The sequence below is a fragment of the Panthera uncia genome (genome assembly GCF_023721935.1).
Source record: "Panthera uncia isolate 11264 chromosome A1 unlocalized genomic scaffold, Puncia_PCG_1.0 HiC_scaffold_16, whole genome shotgun sequence".
Lineage (NCBI taxonomy): Eukaryota > Metazoa > Chordata > Mammalia > Carnivora > Felidae > Panthera > Panthera uncia.
Window position 1 is genome coordinate 4,834,271 of NW_026057576.1, and position 21,390 is coordinate 4,855,660.

General features: G+C 48.8%; 1 protein-coding gene across 2 annotated transcripts in view; it reads right to left on the reverse strand.

The window, feature by feature from the left end:
- Positions 1-880: 880 nt before the first annotated feature.
- Positions 881-21,390, reverse strand: part of MTMR6 (myotubularin related protein 6) — an 80,605-nt gene continuing 60,095 nt past the window's right edge. Inside the window, exon 16 of one of the 2 annotated variants that reach the window (XM_049646735.1) lies at positions 881-1,315. The gene's annotated coding sequence lies outside the window, so the exon portion shown is untranslated. Of the gene's footprint in view, positions 1,316-5,727; positions 5,747-21,390 lie in introns of those variants that run through there. The other variant, XM_049646734.1, reaches the window with a different exon arrangement.

The following is a 21,390-nucleotide window of genomic DNA, read 5'->3' on the forward strand; positions in this document are numbered from 1 at the left end:
ACGGGCTGAATCAGAGAGCAGGAGACACCACAGGGCCCACGCAGGTCCCCAGGCTGCAGGGTCCCCGCCCCTCCCCTGGGCCTCGCTGCCAGCGGGCCCTCCCTCTGACTTCCCTGGTCGGCCGGAGAGGGGCGCTGCTGAGGACTCACCGGGCTGCGAGGTCAAAACAGAAACGCAGATGTCGTTTAGGGGATGCCCGGGAGGCAGTGAGAATCAGCCAGAAGCAAGGCGAGGGCTTCCGACAGCGCTCCTTAGACGCCGCCCCCGCCCCCCACTGGGGAGATTGGGGTGGGGGGCCGTCTCTCTGGGTGGAAGCTAGAAGGAGGAGAAAGGAGCTGGAGCGCGGGGGTTGGGGGGGTGGGGGAGCAGGGAAGGAGAGAGGAAAGGGCCCTCCCCGTCTGGATTGGCAGGGCAACTCTTGGAGATTTTACTTCCAGTTCTGTTTTCTACTGCTTTCTGGTTTCTGTCCAACACTTCAGCAGGTCAGGGTGTGGCTTGTTTTAATTCGTTTGCGTATCTGGCAGGCCCTGGGTTTGGGGGTTCATTTAATTTCCACCACCCACCCAGCCTCCCCTTGGGGAGTTTGAATGGGAAACACAAAGAGGGAGCTAGCAGAGAATAAAGGCAGAGCAGCGCAGGACTGAAGGCAGGCTTCGGAGGCCAGCGGGGCAGGGGCCCGGGGTTTGCAGGGAGGAAGCAGTGGCCAAAAGAATCATGAGAGAAAGAAGTCGCTCTGTGATCAAGATGAGCTTGCTAATGTCAGGAACGGAGGTGCCCAGGCCGGGACGGAGCTCAGCCGCTTTCGGGTGCCCGGGGGACCAGGCCATCCTGTCGGGAGAGCCGCTTTGCCGTGCAGAACGAGGAAGCCGGCCTCCTACCCTGTCCTCCGGGGTCCCCTGCCAGGTGGCACCTACCTCTTTGTTTCCTCACCTATCCCTCCTTACACACAGTAACCAGACGAGTCCCTTTCGAGAGCACTGAAAGGGCTCGTTAAGATCACTGGTTGGCCCTTGACTGTTCTTTATCCTTCGAAGTATTGCTTCTCGATTTTGACCCCAAATCAGTAACATTTTTCTGACGGTGAGCTGTGTTCCAGTTCTCCGCTCATGATGCCGTTGTCGGCAGGGCTCGGGGACGGATGGTGTGCGCCTGCGTGCCAAACTATGGATTCATTCATCGGTTCACCCGTTCACGCAACACGTATGTAATCTGCACCGGCTGCCAGGTTATGAGGTCTCTGGGATGAGCAGCGTGGCATTAACGTGTCACCGTTCGATCCGGAATATTTTACGCCTCAGAAAGCAGCATAGAAAAGCTGAAACCAGAAACAAGAGAAGTATAGAGGAAGAAAGATTAGAAGGACGTTCGATGGCTTCCAGGGAGGAGAAAGGACCCCAAGGCCATGTGCTTCCTGGTGGGGATGGGAGAGAAATTCAGGGATCCCCTGGATGTGTTTGGGTCCTTCCTGGGCAGACGACAGCGCCCATCCTCAATGCCACCAGGTCGTCCCCAGACCGGTGGCCAGGCCTCAGGACAACCCGAAACTCTCCCCCCAGAAACGCTAGTATAGAGCCACCCCTTGGCCCTGGGGCTTCTGGCACGTGCAGGCCAACCCCAAATCAGGCTCTGTGTGCTCCTGACGGGGGGTGTGGAAGGCCCCGGGGCAGCTGGGACAAGGCCTGCATTCTGGACAGTGCTGGCTGTGTGTCTGGCTTTCAAAACTGAAAAGTAATAAAGGTATTTGAGGCCAAGTACGACTATAACGCCGTCGTAAAGGATTAATCCAAAAGAGCCACCTAGATGGGAGAGCTTTTGTGTGCCAGCGTTTCAGATGCATTCCAAGGGAAGGAAATGTGACTTCTAGAAAGGTGCCAGGGTTTTTTAGAATGAGGGATTGTGCCAAAGCATTTGCCGGTTATACTTTGAATAATCAAGAAGGGTCTGCTGCCACTAATTGGCTGATTCAAGGCCAAAATCAAAGACTTGACTGCTGGGTTCAAGTGCACATCACTTAAACTGTATTTTTAGGAAGTGGCATCATTCAGGGTCCAATTGATTCATGTGTTCTATCAGAATCCTTCCAACCTGACATGAGAAATATGCTCTAGGCACACCTTCAAAAGGAGGAACGATTTTCCTACTTTTTGCCCTACTTTTTGGACATTATACTCCAAGAATTATTATGTGCTCCTATTTGCTATTTTTATATCCCCACTGCCTGGACTGTGACACCCTGCATGGGACCCACCCAAACACAGTGGCAACTGTCATCGTCTGTGAAACGTCTATCCCACACCTCCCTCAGCAGCTCATGCTTAGGACAATGAGGAGGGATTGTGCCCCGCTTGAATGCCCTCACCAAGAAACATGGATCCAAGATAGAAAATCCCCAGCGGGAAACAAAGCCTTGGCTTCAGACTCACAAACCTTAAAAGAAATTATCTTATTAATCCGAAGAAAACAAAATAGGGCACAAAAATAAAGCACTGAGCTATAAAGACTCCATGATGTTTTTTGACTCTCCACAATAACAAAATTCTCCTCACCACGCTGGAAGAGCTAACCTGGCCTTCCAGAATGTATTATGCCCATGGAGGGGGGGTGTCTCCTGAGGGGAAATTGGCCTAGCTCTGTTTTCCCTTATATTTTGTATGCTGACACCCAGATACTTCTTTTTGTCAGGCAGAAACAGCCATTGGTCTGCGGGGACAGAAATCACCACTGGTTTCCCGGAAAGTCTATTTGGTACCTGCCCCCCCCCCCCACATCCCCAATGGGAGAGAAGAGGCGGCCCGTTATCTGAATGACAAATGGGGAGAAAATACCCAACAGCCCGCAAAACAACTCTTGCTTCAAAAAGGGCTCTTGCATCTCACCCAGTTGGAACTGTCGTTTGTCACTACCCGCAGGACGGACTCAGTAAGTTTTGTTGAATGGGTAACTCAGCGTTCGTGTTCATCGCGGAGGCTTGTCCTGGCCCAGCTAGCTGCACCCGGGCCCCTGTAAGTGACATCACCTGTACAGGGGGCGCGGAGGTCCTACCGGACGGGCTGGAGAACGAGTGACAGAAACGGCACACAGCCATACTAGCTGTGTTCTAAGTGGTGAGATGCTGGGAATAAAGCCCCTCTCCCGCTTACAACCTTCTGGTCATTTCCCAGTTTTCTGAGGACGGCCAAGTCTGAAATCCTTAACAGGGTCCATAGATCCCTGAAGACATGGCCCTTGGCTCTCTGTCGTACCCCGACTCCTGCCACTGTCCCGTTGTCCCCTAGGCCTCAGCCGCCCGGCCTCAGTCTCCCCACACCCCAGCTCCTCCCACCCCGTCCCGCTTCCTGCTCCGCGTGAGTTTGGCGCTCAGTTCACAGCTTACCGACCCTGAGAACCATCTCGAAGAAGGTCCCCTGCTGAACAGTCACGCACCCTCCACTTTCACAGCACGTCCCTCCATCGGAAACACGTGCTCATTGGGATAGCGGTCCTCTCCTTTTAAACCGTAAGCTTTGTGGGGCACCTGGGTGGCTCAGACCGACTCGGGCCCAAGTCATGATCTCACGGTCCGTGAGTTCGAGCCCCGCGTCGGGCTCTGCGCTGACAGCTCGGAGCCTGGGGCCTGCTTCCGATTCTGTGTCTCCCCCTCTCTCTGCCCCTCCCCTGCTCACGCTCCGTGTCTCTCCGTCTCTCGATAATAAATAAACATTAAAAAAATTTTTTTAAACCACCAGGAACAAAACGATGGCTTCGGTAGCTGACTCATTTCATTATGTCCCGTGCTCTACCAAGAAATAGCCACTCCGGGAATTTTTCTCATAATACTATTGGTTTTACCATCTTAATTACTTTTTAATATCAGTCTATGTCATTAAGGATGAATGTTCTCAAAGGCTCTCCGTCAGAAAAGCGCCCTGGTGCTTAAGCCCCTTAAATAAGCCATTTCTTTAATAAATAATTTCCACCTACCGAGCATAATGGTGTAGATCCTCCGACAAGAGAATAAACAAGGCGTCTGTTGGAGCCTGCTTTTTGCCAGGTTTACACTGAGAGGCTACCCCCCTCCCCCCCATGGGACTGGCAGGGGCATGTCCCAAATCTCCCAGTTCTGTGTAGGGACATATATGGCTATAAAACCAGGGGCGATTGCTGTCCTCCTGGGCCTCACCACGTGCCGGGCACCCTGAGAGGCGGGACTGACCAGGGAAACCACCACATGTCCACCGCTCTGCTGAGGGACAAGAGACCTCAGGGAGGGACCTACCCCCCCTGCGCCCCGGCTTTCTCCTTCTTAAAGCCGGGGTTATATTACCACCTCTCTCAGGGGGCTGTAGGGATCCAGCGGCAAATTCACGTCAAATGCTTAGCCCACGGGAAAGTTCTCGACGTGAGTTGACTCGCGTTACCGTTTCACAGGCCGTTGCATCACATCTTCACAGCAAACTCAGGACGGCTGTGTGTGGGCGCTGATTTATCACATCCCCATTGCACAAAGGAGGAAGCTGAGGTTTGGGGGCAGGGGTACAAATCAACTTCCGGGAGGTCAGCCCGACCCCGTCAGATTGGACGCTCACACAGATTGATCGGTCCTCCAAGCCCCGGCCTCCATCCCGGCTGGGACCTGGGAGGGGGAGGGGAGGTGAAATACCAGAGCCAGCGGCCCCCCAGCCCCCCTTGCCGCCACTCGGGAAATAGCACAGCAGGGATCGGGGGCCCAGCACCGGCTTTAAACTGGGAGACTGGTCTTTCTGGGCTTCCCGTTCTTTGACTCAGATGAGAATAACACTCCTGCTGAGCATAACCTATAGGCTTCTGGTGATGAGCCCCAGTACCCACGTAGCAGCCCCAGGACATTGATCCACTCTCCTTCCTCATTTGCAACGTGGGAGTGAGCGCACCCCCTCCCTGAAGGAGCTCTGTAACCCTAACACCTCACCCCTGGCGGCGGGGAGCGCACTTCTGGTCCCCCCCCTCCCCCCTCCCCCCGTCCGTGGCGCTGCACATGGCTTGGCCCTGTGCCCCCAGTGCAGGAGGGAGAACTAGGACCTACCCAGGGGTCTTTTCCAATTCTGTCTCAGGCTTCATCCCTTTCCATGCACAACACTGGTGCTGACAGAGCAGAGTAGAAACCAACTTTTCCTCTCCAGGGGTGGCTGTCTATACAACAGCCCCGGGGCCGTGCGTCCGGTCGGCTGGCCTATTGCACGTCTGGCGTGAGACCTACACGCCTAACCCTGATCTCATGAGCGCAACTTCAGGGAGGAAATACAGGCCTGATGAAATACTTCTGGAATACGGATTCCGCAAGCTTTGATATAAAATAATATTTGTGCAATGTTCTAGGCTTTGGGTGAAAAGTGAAACATGAGGGTCATAAATATATCATCTAACTCGTTAGGCCAGCCACGGTGCTCGTGTCACATGAAGTAGGTCTATGGCTCTGGGCTCCATTCATCACATTATTCGGCGATTATCTCGAAGCCAGTAGAGTCCTTTTCGTGGGAGTGATGATTAAAGATGAAATTTATAACGAGGACGCGCGGAAGTCCATCTATACTGCTGATACTTAAGGATGTGCCGGGCGTGTGAAACTTAGGATATGGCTTTTGGGTTTCCCCCCCCCTGTCGCTGTGGCCCGGGATGTAAACTGTACTGGGATGCGCGGCCCGTGTAGCCCTCCCCGCAGTTACGCAGAGAGAACTGGCCTCTGCAACTTCTCCGTTCCTGAGCTGCTCTTCCTCAGGAGGCCCGTGCCCTGCAGGGAAGCAAAGGCGAGGATCTCAGTTTCCCGGGACTCGGTAAGTTCAGTCTCAGGTAATCACGCAATCACTTAAGCTTTCGCTCTATGCTCAGTCTCTTAAGAAACATTCTGCGTCTCTCTAATATTTCCCCCTCCTCCTGCCCTTCTCCAAGATGGTGACGGAGAGGTAGGGATGGCTCATGACAGTGTGTGGTGCTCGGGGAATCTCACCTCCCCTGGAACTTTCCGGGGGCCCTCTGGCCGCGAACACAAGGGGGGCTAATGGGGCCAATTCCAGATTTGCGGCGGATCCCAGGACCTGTCTGGATTGGGAAGCGTTGGCGGGGGTGTGCCAACACCCTCTACAGGGGTCCTTGTTGCTGCCCCTGGTGCTAAGTGGGCTTCCACCTGTCAGGGGGCTCTCATCAGAGATGTGGGCATAGCCGCGCCCCGCGCACACTCTCACAGGGCCATGGCCTCGTGCCACGACCAGAAGGGATCACGCTGGGACCAGTGATGACTGCAAAGATACCTTCGCAGAAAATGCATCTGTTCCTCGGCAACGGCAGTGGGAAGACTGACGTCGTTATAGGCAATGTATCCTACGGCAGATGGCTTCTCAAGGACAGTGGTGCAAATGAGGACGGGCAAAGGGTCCTGGGCCACAGTGTCGGCCCCTCTCGCTCACAGAGGGAGGCGAGCAATCAATTTAGTGTTAAAATGACCTGAGGTAGTGAGGATCCCAGACATGAGCTCTGCCATGGAGCCTTCCTCGGCACCTGATGAGCGGGCAGAACGAGGGCTCACCCCCCCCCCCCCCCGCACCTCCTACAGCGCGGGGCTCGTGGTTCTGACACCATCACTCGTGCGTCCACACGTACCGCCAACCCCACCATGGCCATGGCACGGTCTTTCCCCACGCGATCACCCCACGTTCCCTCTCCCTGATCCTCCTTCAGAACGTGGAAAGGGGCTGAAGTTCTCGTTGTCTTTTGAGCCAAGTCTCCTCCGGGGGCCAGAGGGAAGGAGGCCAGCTCCTCCAGTCAGTCCCGAGTCAGGAGCCAGCAGGGTTCAGGGGAAGCTCACACCGCCCCCTCCCAGGCTTGCCAGCCCCCCTCCCTCCTGCCCTCCGGTCTCATTGCCGCACAAGACACGAACGGCCTCCTTGACCGAACTTTGGCCAGGCTCCACAGCCCTCTTTTTGGCCGGGCTTCATCTTTGGCCCCTGTTGTTGGTCTATGGGAGTCCAGTGTTACTGAAGATTCTAAGTCACTTTACTGAGAGGCCCCCACCCTTGATATCCAAGCAAACTCCTCTTCCCCGCCCACCCCCTCAACTTTGGTACCGAACCAAGTTCCTCCTGGTAATTTTCCATCCACGGTCTCATCCTGCCAGTTGGTTATAAATCCCCACGGTTCCTACTGTATTCCCAGTTGCATCCGGTCTCTGTCCCCTACCACAGCCCAGTCCTTCTGCGACTGTTTTGAATAAACTCCTTGTGCCATTTTCACGTGTTACAGAATAATTTCCCTTTAACAGTTCCGAGACCGCCCCCAAACTTACTCTCTGGAAATTACTGTTTGACTTTGCTCACGGTGCAGGGAAGGCGTGGTTGAGCCACCCGTCTCCGGTCCTCGAGCGTCAGGTGGGGAGAGAGAGAGTTGAGGCCACCTTCCAAGCCAACGTCGTCACTCCTGCGTCTGCTCCCTCCAGGTCTCCAGCCCCTCCCTCTCCACCTGGCATCTCATTGCTGAGGGCCCCTCCCTGTGATATTGGGTCTCTGGGCGCCGCGATTTCTTACGACCCAACAGAGGGACATTCTACAAAATACCCGACCAGTGCCCCTCAAAACCACCGAGGTCATGAAAAGCAAGGAAAGGCTGAGAAATTGTCACAGACCAAAGGCGGTTAGGAACACACGGCACTTACATGGAATACAGTAACCTACATAGGATCTTGGAACAGAAAAAGAACATTAGGAGGAAACAATAAAATCTCAGTAAAGTATACAGGTAAGTAGTGACATACTCAGTTGTGACAGGTAGTAATGTAAGAAGTTAACAACAGGGGACACTGGGTACAGGGTCTGGAAGTCTCTGTGCCATAGACCTAACACTATTCTAAAATCAAGCGTTTTTTAGGGGTGCCTGTGTGGCTCAGTCGGTTAAGCGTTCGACTTTGGCTCAGGTCACCATCTCACAGGTCTTGAGTTCGAGCCCCGCGTCCGGCTCTGTGCCGACAGCTCGGAGCCTGGAACCTGCTTCGGATTCTGTGTCTCCCTCTCTCTCTGCCCCTCCCCCGCTCACGCTCTGTCTCTCTCAAAAACAAACATTAAAAAAAAAGTTCAAAAAAATGTTTTTATGTTTATTCATTTTTGAAAGACAGAGAGAGAGCACAAGCAGGGGTGGGGCGGAGAGAGAGGGGGACACAGAACCCGAAGCAGGCTCCAGGCTCCGAGCTGTCAGCACGGAGCCCGACGCGGGGCTCGAACTCACAAACCGCGAGATCGTGACCTACCCCGAAGTTGGACGCTCAACCGACTGAGCCACCCTGGCGCCCCCCCAAAAAAGTTTTTTAAACCAAACGTTTTTTTAAACAATTAGATGAACCTAAGCTACAGCAATAAAATGGCTTACCATTTATATAAGACTAAGGAATGGAAAAAAACAAAAAACAAAAAACGTCTAAGCTTAACGACACCTGGATCCTGGACCTCCAAGAGTAGTGAAGGTGACACAAATAGAATCAGAAGCTGATAACGACTTTACCAAATGCTAATTACCTCACATTTGAGACTTAGGATTTTGAAATTTTCAGTGACAGGACACGGAGTAATTAATTATACAAGATTAACTAGACCATGATTCAATTTAAATTTTGAGTTTCAGATGGTGTTCCTTTTTCTGCTGGGTAATCCCGGTTGAATACGTCTCTGAACCGTGAATGGCATTTGCAACGACACCGAAGGAATTTGAATCAGACTGTTCTCCTCCAGTGAGATGAGTTCTTTCCGGAAAGGATGGCCAAGCAAGTCGTGTCTCTTGGCTACCTGATGAGACTCACCAGCAGCAGCAACTGATCTTAGGTTACGGGAGTGGAAAGGGGGACTTAGAGTTTTGGAGCTCTCACTCCAAAAGTGCTGGTGGGGATGATACCCGTAATGCTGGTGGGAGCAGACGCATTTTCCCACAGCGGCTCCCCAGAGGAGATAGTACTCCAACGCCCACTTGGCCATGGCAACGGGGTTGTTGACTTCCAGTCACGCTGCCATTTGAGTGGCAGCTCAGCGGGGAACCAAGCTCAGCACAATGAAGGTCCTGCTCTTCAGAGCCTACTCAGTCATAAACATAGCTCTTTTCCCAGGCCTTCTGAAGAGAGGAGAGGCCAGGCCCAGGGTGCTGTGAAAAATGCCCCTTCTTTCCGCCATCCCACGGTTTCATTTCCTATCGCTGTCTTTTTCGATGAGCAAAGCGTTCATATACTAAAAGGGGTAATATCATGGTTTTGACAGAGTATTTGATTTTGCATTCCCCGTGGTGAGGACAAAGGTTCTTTTTATCACATTCTAGCGCAGCGCACAAGAGGGAGGCCGGCAGGGAAAAGGCGACATGTGCAGTGAGGGGGTTAGTTTTCATTCCGAGTACACTGGGAAGTCATCGGAAGGTGCGGCCATTCAAGGACAATGTGTGCTGGCGAACTTAAGAGACCTGCCTGGAACCGGGGGCAAGTTTATTGGCTCTGTCTTCTCCCTCATAAATTTTAATGACATGTTAGAAAATTGGGGTCAAGAGAAACAATTTCCCAACGTCTTGATTTCCTGAAGGGTTTACCCTACAAGCAGCTATTTTCAGGGGATCCCGCTGTAAGACAGAATCAAGGCTCAGTTCAGGAAAAGGATCTTGGCACTCTGGGCCACCATGCAGCAATTTCTCATTCAATCAGTTATCAAGTGCTGATTCAATACTAGCAATGCACTAAGCACTGCGCTAAACATCAGGAATGATGATGATCAAGGCCCAGCCCCTGCCCTTAAGACGCCCGCAGCTTCGTGTTGGAGACAGGAAGAGTGGGTATGGTTGGGAAAGACTCATTGCAATTTCGGCTGGCTTTTAAATGTTTTTCAAACTCACCCCAAGTGAAAACAGCTACAGAAGGATACCCTGATTGTCTCTGGTTTTGAGATCCTGCAGCTTTTCATGTGTTGAAGTCTCCTTCAATCATCTTTAAAGTCTGTACGATTTAGGAACAAGTTCTTTGGCTCACGCTACTGAATTTACCAAAGTCAACACCTATCCACTCAGCTGCCTGAGGAAAGTTGGGACACTGACAAAGTTTCATGTGGTGACTTCCTGTGCATCTTTCTGTATCATTTACACTGTCTTTAAAATCCCAAACTCACTCATTCTCTCTCCCCATTCAGTCTTCTCAGGAAAGAATCTAAGACTTACCCACATTGAGATTTAAGGAAATGTTGAAGCTCAAAGTATGTTTCAATAGGGGCAAAGTTTTGTTGTTGTTTTTTTTTCTTTTTAGTTTTGGCCTAAGATCCACTAAAGTCCATGGTCAGTTAATACATGTTGAATAAAGGAATAAATGAATACACAAGCAAACAAAAAATAAAATAAAATAAAATAAAATAAAATAAAATAAAATAAAATAAAACAAAACAAAACAATAAGACGTATTAGAAAGAGTGTAAGGAGGGATGCCTGGGTGGCTCAGTCGGTTAAATGTACGACTTCAGCTCAGGTCATGATCTCACAGTTTGTGGGTTCAGGTCCCACATTGGGCTCTGTCCTGACAGCTCAGAGCCTGGAGCCTGCTTCAGATTCTGTCTCTCTCTGCCCCTTCCCAGTTCACGCTCTGTCTCTCAAAAATGAATAAGTGTAAAAAAATGTTAGAAAAAGAAAAAGAAAAAGAAAGAGTATAAGGGGAGGCAGAGTTAGGCAAATAGAACAATAGCATCCCGTGACTCCAAGTTAGGTTGTGAAGCAATTAGCTAACAACAACAAAGAAAAGAGATTACAACAGCTAAAAATCAGAAACAAAGATCATCCATCACAGGAGAAGACAGTTTGCAACCTGATCCAAACACATATATACACACCATGCTGTCCTTCATTCATTTTGCCAGACTGGGAAAACCTTCCCATGGCCTGAAGTCAGCCCACAGGTTAGCTGGTGTTTGGAGCCACTGGGCTGAAAGATGACCCTCCTGACAGGAATGCTCTCTCTCTTTTTTTTTTTTTAATTTTTTAAATGTTTATGTTTGAGAGAGAGAGAGAGAGAGCAAGGAGGGGAAGGACAGAGACAGCGAGACACAGAATCCAAAGCACGCTCCAGGCTCCCAGCTGTCGGCGCAGAGCCTGACACAGAGCTCGAACCCATGAGCTATGAGATCACGACCTAGCTGCTTAACCGACTGAGCCACCCAGGAGCACCAGAAACTCTCTCTCTTTTTTTTTAACTGGTAGGGATACACAGCATGATGTGGAAGCAACAGAATTTTGCACCAAATGTGTACGCTGCTCTTTTCTTGGAAGCTGAAGCCTCTTTTTTGTCATCTCTGCCACAGTAAAAGTAAGGACCATCAAACTCATAGTCTCCTGACGCCTTTGCTCAGGAAGAGGTTCCACCCTGTTTGTTCCAGGCGATTCCATCGCCTCCTAAAATTGATCATGTCCAGAGATGAATCAACTCTTGATTTTCTTTTCCAAAAAGGAACACTTAAAAGTCTTAAATTATTCAACTTGCACCAACGGATATTGACTCCTTGACACTGTGTTGTGTATTTGTGCCCCACCCCCCTCACCTCTATTTCATCTAAGTGCCTCTTAACTTTAAGACTTAAGGAGAGCTGTTGCTTCAGCTTCCAAACTTCTCTGTGGGATGGCATTATATGGTCGACTTCCCAGAGTGAGGAAGAAAACCAATACCACCATCAATGGGGGGATAATATCTTCTCAGTGAAGACAGCTCTGTCTACTTTGGGATGATGGCAAACTCTTTGTTTCATACCAGGTAAAAACAATTTGCTGGTACAGAAGCAAGCTATCAGTTTTTATATATTTATCTTGCATTTAGCCACTTTGCTGATTCTTTATCAAACGAAATGGTTCTTGAGTTGGTTATCTGGTGCTTTCTTAGATAGACAACAATATCGGTTGCAATTTTTTCCTCCTTTTAAATAATTATAATATATCTTATTTATCTTTGATATCTAATTGTATTGCCCAGAACTTCCAGGCAATGGTGAGTAATAATTAAGGCAGACATCCTTGGGGTTCCTCCACAGTTTTAATGGAAACACCTCTGGAGTTTCATATTTAATGTTGTTTAATGGAGTTACAGATTCTATTCCAAATGTGAGCCTTAATCTCCCTAGTGTTTTAAAGATTTTTCTTATCTCAATCGGGCAAGAAGAGCCTTAAATTTCACAAATATCTCTTCCACATCTAACAAGATAAACTGTTTCCTTTGTGAGTTATTGATTTGGTTTATTAATATATTTTAATGTAATTATTCTTGTATTTCTGTAATAAATCCTACACAATCATAATAAATTATTCTTTAAATGTGCCATCAAATTTAATTTACTAGTATTTTATGTAGGATTTCACATCTATGTTAAAAGGTGAGCCTGGCCTACAATTTGGGGGGAAAATTAATTTCTTTTTTCTTCTTTTTTAGGTTTAGGTTTATTTATTTTTGAAAGAGAGAGAGAGAGAGAGAGCGCATGCACATACATGGGCAGGGGAAGGGCAGAGAGAGAGGGAGACAGAGAATTCCAGGCAGGCCCTGTACTGTCGGCACAGAGCCAGAGGCAGGGCTCGAACCCTTGATCCAAGAGATCATGACCTGAGTGGAAACCAAGAGTCAGACACTTAACTGAGCCGCCCAGGTGCCCCAGGGGAAAATAAATTTTAAAAAATTTTTTTAAACTTATTTTTTATTATTGGTCTATTCAAGTTTTCCATTTTGTCCAGTTAAAGATTTTCCTGTCTATTAACATTTACTGTTTTTAAATAATCTTTTAAAACTCCTCTACGCTTATTCATTTCCTCCTTCATTCAACAAACAGCAATTGAATTTGCCTTTATAGAGTCAATTCATAATAAGGTGTCTGCCACAGAGACTCCACATTTTAGGGATTTAATCCCTATGCCTGGCACTGATTTAACTGCTGGTGACACAGCTGTGAATGTGCCTCGAGAAGGCCTTTCCGATAAGAGCTTACTTCCCAGTGGGGGAAACCATAGATGAAGTAAACAGATTGATTGCAGTGACAAAAAGATGGGAAGACAAGACCATGTGATGGAGATGAGGAAGCATGCCTGTCTGGAGCATGGTGGCCAAAGAAGCCGAGATTTCATGAGAAGCAGGCTTCCAAAGGCCAAGGGGCCAGCATTTCCAAGCCTCCAAAGTTAGAAGAAAGCAGAATGAAGAACAAAAAGAAGGACAGGAAGAAAAAGCAGATAGGTAATGATCACGGAGGCCGAGGGGCAGGCACAGGTGAGATCACTCAATATGGGAAGATACTGGAGGGTTTTGTGCGTGGTTGGACATGATCCAACATACATTTTAAGCAGATCTATTTGGCCGTTATACAAAGTGTTGGGGCAGAGAACAAGAGTGGCAGCTGGGCGACTAGCTGGGGGTTCAGTGGCTGCATAGGCAGAAGTGAAGGTGTTGCCCTATCCCTTTTCTCAGAGTATTCGAGTTGTCTTTTTCTCCCTTGGGTAGCTATGCTGGAAGTTTGCCTACTTGATTGCTCTTGTCTAAGAAACAACTCTTGCGTTTCTTGACTTACTCTTCTAATGTTCTCTTGTTAATAATTCATCAGTGGTGTTTTGACCTCCAGGATTTTTTTCTACTTTTCTCTTTACTTTTTGCCCTCTTGCTCTTTTCTGATTCTTAGCTCATTGTTTGTTGCTTCCTTTAAAGTCAAAAACATTTAGAGATTTCAGTGTATCCCATAAATCTGATAGGAAACAAAATCTTCGTTTCACCAGACATTACCTTTTGGGGTACTGATGGCATCATATCAATGACCCAAATGTCACTAGATCAAGGTTCCATGTGGATAATTGTCATTCTTTCAAGGAATTATCATATGAAACACAACTTGCCTACTCTATATTATTGTTTTTTATTTTTTTAATGCTTATTTATTTTTGAGAAAGAGACAGAGTGTGAGCCGGGGAGGGGCAGAGAGAGAGGGAGACACAGAATCGGAAGCAGGCTCCAGGCTCCGAGCTGTCAGCACAGAGCCCAATGCAGGGCTCAAATTCACGAACTGTGAGATCATGACCTGAGCCGGAGTCGGACGCTTAACCGACTGAGCCACCCAGGCGTCCCTTGCCTACTCTATGTTAAATGCAAATCCCAGATACTTTCCCACCCCCCTTTGCGTTAGGACATGGACACTAGACTCTAAGTTAGAAGCCAGTGACAGGAAGAACCAGTGGCTGTGCAGAGTCCTGTTGAAATGAAACAGCAAGAGCTGCACACAGTGACAGAGGAACGTATAGAAGTTGACAGCAGAAAAAGTTCCACAAACATGTTCAATATTCCTAGAAAACCAGATATGGGGAGCAATGAAAACTTGCCATTGGAGGTGCCAACAGGGAGATCATGGGGGAACAAGAAGCTAAGGCCACTCCTTCTGATGGAGTCTCTGTTTTCTCAGTGGGTGGAGAGGGTAGGCAAGCCATCACCTGCCTTGTGAGGAAGGGGGCACAAGGGAATGTTGGAGGGTTGAGGACAGGTGACATGTGGGCCCACACTGAAAGGGAGACCATCAGCTACTGTGATTGGTAACTTTTTGAGACTTCTTGAGCATTTGAAACTTCCTTGACATTTCAAATTTCTGTAGCAGTAAATCCCCATAGCATGTGTGTGCTTTTGTTTCAGAGGATGTAAGAATAAAAGCTAGATGGGGCGCCCGGGTGGCTCAGTCGGTTAAGCATCCAACTTCAGCTCAGGTCATGATCTCATGGTTCGTGAGTTTGAGCCCCGTGTTGGGCTCTGTGCTGACAGCTCGGAGCCTGGAGCCTGCTTCAGATTCTCTGTCTCCCTCTCTCTGCCCCTCCCCTGCTCATGCTCTGTCTCTGTCTCTCTCAAAAATAAAGATTTAAAAAATTATTTTAAAAAAGAAAAGAATAAAAGCTAGATAAACTACATCCCACTCTAAAGCTGGTACTGAGAGAGAACCCCAGGTAGCTGGAAAGGTTCATCAGATGCCCAGGGTCTGCAGAGGGGGGCAAGGATCGCTCAGATAGATAGACTGAGCAGGCTGAGGAGTGGGTCACCTAGCAGGGACCACACTCCCTACATTCCTAAGCAAAGCAGAACCACCCTCCTAGATATGGCCTCATCTTGCGTGAGGAAATTGGACTTAATATGTTTGGAAATTATTTGAATTTCACTAATGCGGACCTCCAATTTTTTTTTTCTCCCATCTATCCCTATAATTGCAAAAACCAGTGAAGGATTTTACATATTCGCTTTTGCTTCTATTGAATAAACATGTCCTTTCCATCCAGAGCACACATTTTTAGTGTTTCCCCATCAGGGACCTCTTCTTTTCTCTATGGTTCAAACGCTTATCTTTGAATGTACTCCTATTCTATGGATGAGTTGGAAAGAAGTCAAATACATCAATATTTGACATGACTAAAAGCATGCTTTCCCTGTCAGAACAACTATGCTTTACCACCAAAAGTGAATCCCAGAATTGAAAGTCCTTCCCTGCATGCCTCGGACAATCGCTTCTCACCTTGTCCTTTGGCTTTCTGATGACTGACTGTCGCTCCGAAAAGAGGGAGGCACTCTCGTCTTGCACATTCCCTACAATGTCAAATCTCTATGACAGATACCTAGGTATAAATTAGATCTAAAAAATGAATGCCGGAGACTAGAACCCTAGATGAAGGGGTTTCACCACATTACTATTTATGAAAGGTCATTTGACCCTCGTTTTCATCTCCAGGTGAACTATGAGTTCTACCCAAGAAGAAACAGACACAAGAAGTCCATATTCCAAGAGTGAACTACTACATTTGATTTGGGATGTGAAGTCACATCATCGAGTGGAGATGTTTGCACTTCTGCATTTGAGGCCTGGCATAGGACTCTAAGATAATTCTTTTTTTTTTTTTTTTTAATTTTTTTTTTTAACGTTTATTTATTTTTGAGACAGAGAGAGACAGAGCATGAATGGGGGAGGGGCAGAGAGAGAGGGAGACACAGAATCGGAAACAGGCCCCAGGCTCCGAGCCATCAGCCCAGAGCCTGACGCGGGGCTCGAACTCACGGACCGCTAGGTCGTGACCTGAGCCGAAGTCGGACGCTTAACCGACTGAGCCACCCAGGCGCCCCTCTAAGATAATTCTTTAAGTAGCTCATTCCCATCTATTTTCCAAACGCACTACTAAAACCCTTGTGGAGAACAACTGAGCATTCTCCAGGTCAAACCTTGAGACCATAAGTAAATAGAAGACGACGAAAGTAGGTAAATTCAAATAAATAAGAAAAAATATTTAGAGCTTTGATTTTAATGGGGCCCGTATGAACTCAAATCAAGAGACAGAAGCTGGAAGAGATAGCCGTTCACAAGTAAATAATGTGGCCCGAGGAGAATGAAGATGGTTTAATTTAAAATGAAAACAAATTTTGGGGCGCCTGGGTGGCGCAGTCAGTTGAGCGTCCGACTTCAGCCAGGTCACGATCTCGCGGTCCGTGAGTTCGAGCCCCGCGTCAGGCTCTGGGCTGATGGCTCGGAGCCTGGAGCCTGTTTCCGATTCTGTGTCTCCCTCTCTCTCTGCCCCTCCCCCGTTCATGCTCTGTCTCTCTCTGTCCCAAAAATAAATAAAAAACGTTGAAAAAAAATAAAATGAAAACAAATTTTTTTAAATGTTCGCTTATTTTTGAGAGAGACAGACAGGCAGAGCATGAGCAGGGGAGGGGCAGAGAGAGAGGGAGACACCGAATCCGAAGCAGGCTCCAGGCCCTGAGCTGTCAGGAGAGCTCCATGCGGGGCCCGAACACCCGAACCGGGAGGCCATGACCTGAGCCGGAGGCAGACGCTCAACGGACTGAGGCACCCGGAAGATGGTTTAATCCTAGAATCACACAGAACATTGGCCTTATACTCGAGTATTTTTCTTTATAGCAACTTATCGTCAGGGAGAGGTTTCCGAAGGCGAAGGTTCTTTTCAGGGCATGTCTTCTTCCACTGCTGTGTCGCATTTCACATTGTGGATCGTTCTCCTTTGGAACCTTGCTCCTTCTTGACTTCCCGTGTGTGGTTGTCCATTCGACAAGTCCCGCGGCGTCCACCAGACACTGAGCCCCGGAGTGACGTCACACACACCAACACCCCTGTGCTCTCGGGGCACATCTGTTCAAGGAAGCCAACGGGGAGTTTAAGAGGCCTATGCTGCAAGTGGCTCCAAAGGGTGGGCAAAAACAGGGGCACACGGGAGCCAACGTCCGCTCCCACCCACTCTCACCCCTGTTCCTCAGGCAGCCCCTGCCCTGGGGCCTTCCCACCCGATGGCCGACTCCTCATCCCCTGCCCGTCTTTCTTCCCACAGCACCCTTTTCACCCCACGCGACCCACGGCCTTCCCTCCTCCTGACCCCTGGGTTTCTTCGCCGCAACTACCAGCTGCTAGCACACAACATAAATTACTCTCGACGGTCATAGTTCGTTGACTGCCTCCTTGCTCCCTGGCAGCTCCTTCTGAGTCTCCTCCAGTATCTGCCGCCCTACCCATCCCTGACGCGTTCCCTTGGGTGTCCTACTCCGTCCCTTTCAACGACGATTCGGTGCCTGGGGTACGTTAGATATGTGGGCATGGAGGAGACAAAGACGGAACCGGCCTCGGTCTCTGTCCTCGAGGAGCTCATCACGTCCTTGAGGCAGACGTGTGGACGCTTTCACTACACGCGGATTTACCTGAACTCCTGGGAGATCACAGGTGAACCACTCAGCCCTGGTCGGGGGTTACGGGAAGTCCTCCTGCTGGATCACGGGCCCGAGGATTCGAACTGGATCACGGAGCGAGTACGAGGGTTACCCTGGCAGAGCCAATATGCTCCCCCAATTCCAAGCACGTCTCACTTCCCCAGCACGCACTGTCCTTGGGTGGCTGCATTTTCCAACGACCGCCCAGCACACTGGGAGCAAAACCAAGCACCTAACCGAGGCGTGGACATGCCTGTCTGTCCTCCTCTACCTGCTGCACCGCTCTCAAATGTGATCAAGGGACTCGATCGGGAGTCCTTTCCTGAGGAAGGCAGTACTTAAACAGAAAGCTAGGAAAATAGAACTTTCCAGAACAAACGCCCTCTTAGGAAAAAACAAACGAACAAACGAACAAAACAGTGACAGGAAGTAATACGGTGGGACACAGGAAATAGGGGTACTTCCGGGGCATTCTCAGCCACACCCCTCCCTTTCCTCTCAAAGTCTGGGGAAAGAGTTGCATTTAACTGATATTAGACACTTAAATAAACATACATGTATTGAACCGTCTCCTTCTTGTATGCTCGTGATTCACAAAACTGCCAGGTACAGACCTCTTTCCTGAGCTCCAGACTCTTTTTTTTTCTTTTTTTTTTTTTTTTTTTTTTTAGTGTTTTATTTATGTTTTGAGAGAGAGCAATTGAAGCGGGGGAGGGGCAGAGAGACTGGGGGACAGAGGATCCGAAGCAGGCTCCACACTGATAGCAGTGAGCCCGATGTGGGGCTTGAACTCACAAACCATGAGATGGTGGCCTAAGCTGAAGTCAGACACTCAACTGACTGAGCCACCCAGGTGCCCCGGAGCTCCTGACTCTTAAATCCAACTTCCTACTAACAATCTCTGCCTGTGTTTCCCAGAGTGCCTTACATCCTTCACATGAAAAGCAGAACCCGTATTCTTCCCCATATACACCTGCTCTTCACAACTTTATTTCTCAACTTGGTCAATGACACTACCGTCCCTATCAGCAATCCAAGAGGCATCCGAAATCCCTCCTTCTCCACTCTGCCCATTGAATTGGCCACCAAGACCTTTCCATTTCCACTCCTGCCACTCTCTCCACTCCTTCCCCTGTGTAACATCTTGGCAATTAATTTTTTGCTTTGGTCTTTCATCATCTTCTCCTGATCTCCTGCAAGAGCTTCTTCTTCGACACTTTCTGTCCCAGACCGGGTGTCCCCCTTTCTCCCCCAAGCAGAGCTTGATTAGAACCCGTGAGTAGGTTCTGTTGACGTTGGAAGTACTCAAGGCAATAGGCATGAGGGAGCTGGGAGAACGGTGGAAGAAAAGCCCATATAAAGATGAGTGACCAAGATCACCTCTGTGGGTAGCTGGGGCTTGATCCCATTCTCAGGCACATGTAGATTTCATCTTGGTATTATTCGTGAAGAGACAGGAGAAGCATTTACCCACGGGCTTCCATTCCTCACCATGAGGGTGTCAAATCTCCTGCACTTACGAGGCAAGGTGAAGGGGTGTGGGGCCAGGCACCCGAAATATCTGCCACCTACTCAGTTGAACCCACCTTTGTTTAAAATGTCTTTCTAGAATATAAATCTGATTATGTAACCTCCCTTGCCCAACTTATAATCCTCCAGTTCAGCGAGCTTGCAACATGGCACCCATACCCATTAGAACAGAGTATACAGCCTGCGCGATCTGGCCAATGCAGCCTTCCTGACCTCCCCTCACACCTACCCATTGCCCCCAATGCCCTGGCCATACTAGAGGCTGGACTAGTCATGATTCTTCTCTTTCCTCCATGTTTGCTCACTCTTCTCATCTTAAATGTTCTTCTCCACCTGGTGAATTCTTACTCATCATCTAAAACTCAACCCAACTACCATTTCTCCTCTAGCACCTTCCTGACGCCTACCGCGTACTCCCAGCTTGGCCCCCAAAGAAAGACCTAAAGCTCCCCCTCCTTTGCTCCTATAACAAATAATTCCAAGGCGATGTTACAGCGGGAGTAATGTACACGCTCTGTAATTCCACCTACCCTCTTGTATTATCTGCCCCAGTCTCATGAGACCCTTGAGGGCAAGGAACTACTATACCTCCTTCAATTTTGTATGTTCAGTGCCTTGAACAGCGTTGGACCCATAGGGCATTCACTAAATATTTCTTGAATGACAACAGATTCATCACTTATGATGGATCAGCCTCTTCGCTAACTGTGTAATGCATGTGTCACTGAAATGCGTGCAGGCATCAAAAGCTGGCCCAGATAAAGTACACCTGAGACCCTGCCATCACGTGCTCATGGAAGGATGACACGAAGAGATACAAAGCAGCTAAAGGTTCCATCTCTCAACTGCCTCCACGCACTGCACACACACAGCAGCTTTCTCTCTTTTCTTCTGGCATCTGGCCCTTTACACTACGGGAGACCAACTGCTGTAAATATTACTGGCCCAGAGTCCCCAGAAACTTGAAAATGGACCCTAAGCCAGAGGCTTCGGACACAGCACGGGGACAGGGCAACTGGAGACAACGGCGATGCAGAACACGAAACTGGATGGAAACCTTCAGTGGCAACAACAGGGGGAAACAGGGCCAAACCCGAGATCTTCGCAAAGAGGACAGCACTTTGTAGCAGCTGCACGGGAAGGAGGAGCATTAAACATTTATTAATATTGCCCATTTTCAGAAACCATTTGGCCAAGAGCCACCTGGCCTGACTCCTGGCCCCAGCCCCGCCTGCTAGGAGGCTGGCTTCCGAGCACACGGGCCTTCTAAGCGGCGTTCTGCCGAGGGGCACAGGGCTCCAAGCAGCGTCAGCTACATCCCCGCTAGGATGCAATGTCCTTACTCTCTGGTGGCAACATACAAATTTAAAAATCCTAACTCGCTTCCAAGCTCTAGAAGATACTAAAATATTTAGATTCAATACTTGCCTGGAATTATGAGGAAGGGAAGAGAGAGTTTATCAGAGGAGAGCGAGCGATCTTAGCAAACTGGAAAAATAACAGGCTATCTGAAAATTAAAGGCATCCTTCTTGGTATGTATCAATATTTTAACATGGTTCCCTTTAGTTTCCTTTCTTTTAACTCCATCTGAAATTAGGAAAAAAAAAAAAACCCTTAAAAATTCTGGGCCTGTAAAATAAATAAATAATTTCTGGGCCTGGGTATTCATCTCTGCAGCCAATCCATAAAGGCCTCTTGTACAATTGCTGGGCGCCTGGAGACGTGCTCACGGGTTTTGGATAAGACGAGGAAGACACTCTTGCCATCAAAAGTCCAGGACCAAAACCCCCATGAGACATTTTCCCCCTTCCATGTACATTCTATAGGCTATGCTCATTTGGGTTTTCTAAATCGGTGATCTTTAGTGTATTTTAACTCTTTTCATAGAAAAGTTATATAGATAAGACATATTTTTCTCCCAATTATGAGTGTGGTCTGTAGTCATGCTCTCTAGTCACTCACCCCCCATTCAGCCATAAAGCTGGCTGAAGTCTGATTTCTGCCCCCACAGTCTGATAGTGAAACTGTTCTTGCCAAACCACAAGGACATAGACCATTTCTACTCTTTACATGAAATGACCTTTATGGCATTTGACACGGTAGATGAAGTTCTCAGACCCTTCCTCCCTGGAGCCTGTCGGTCTCTCTGGTTTTCCAT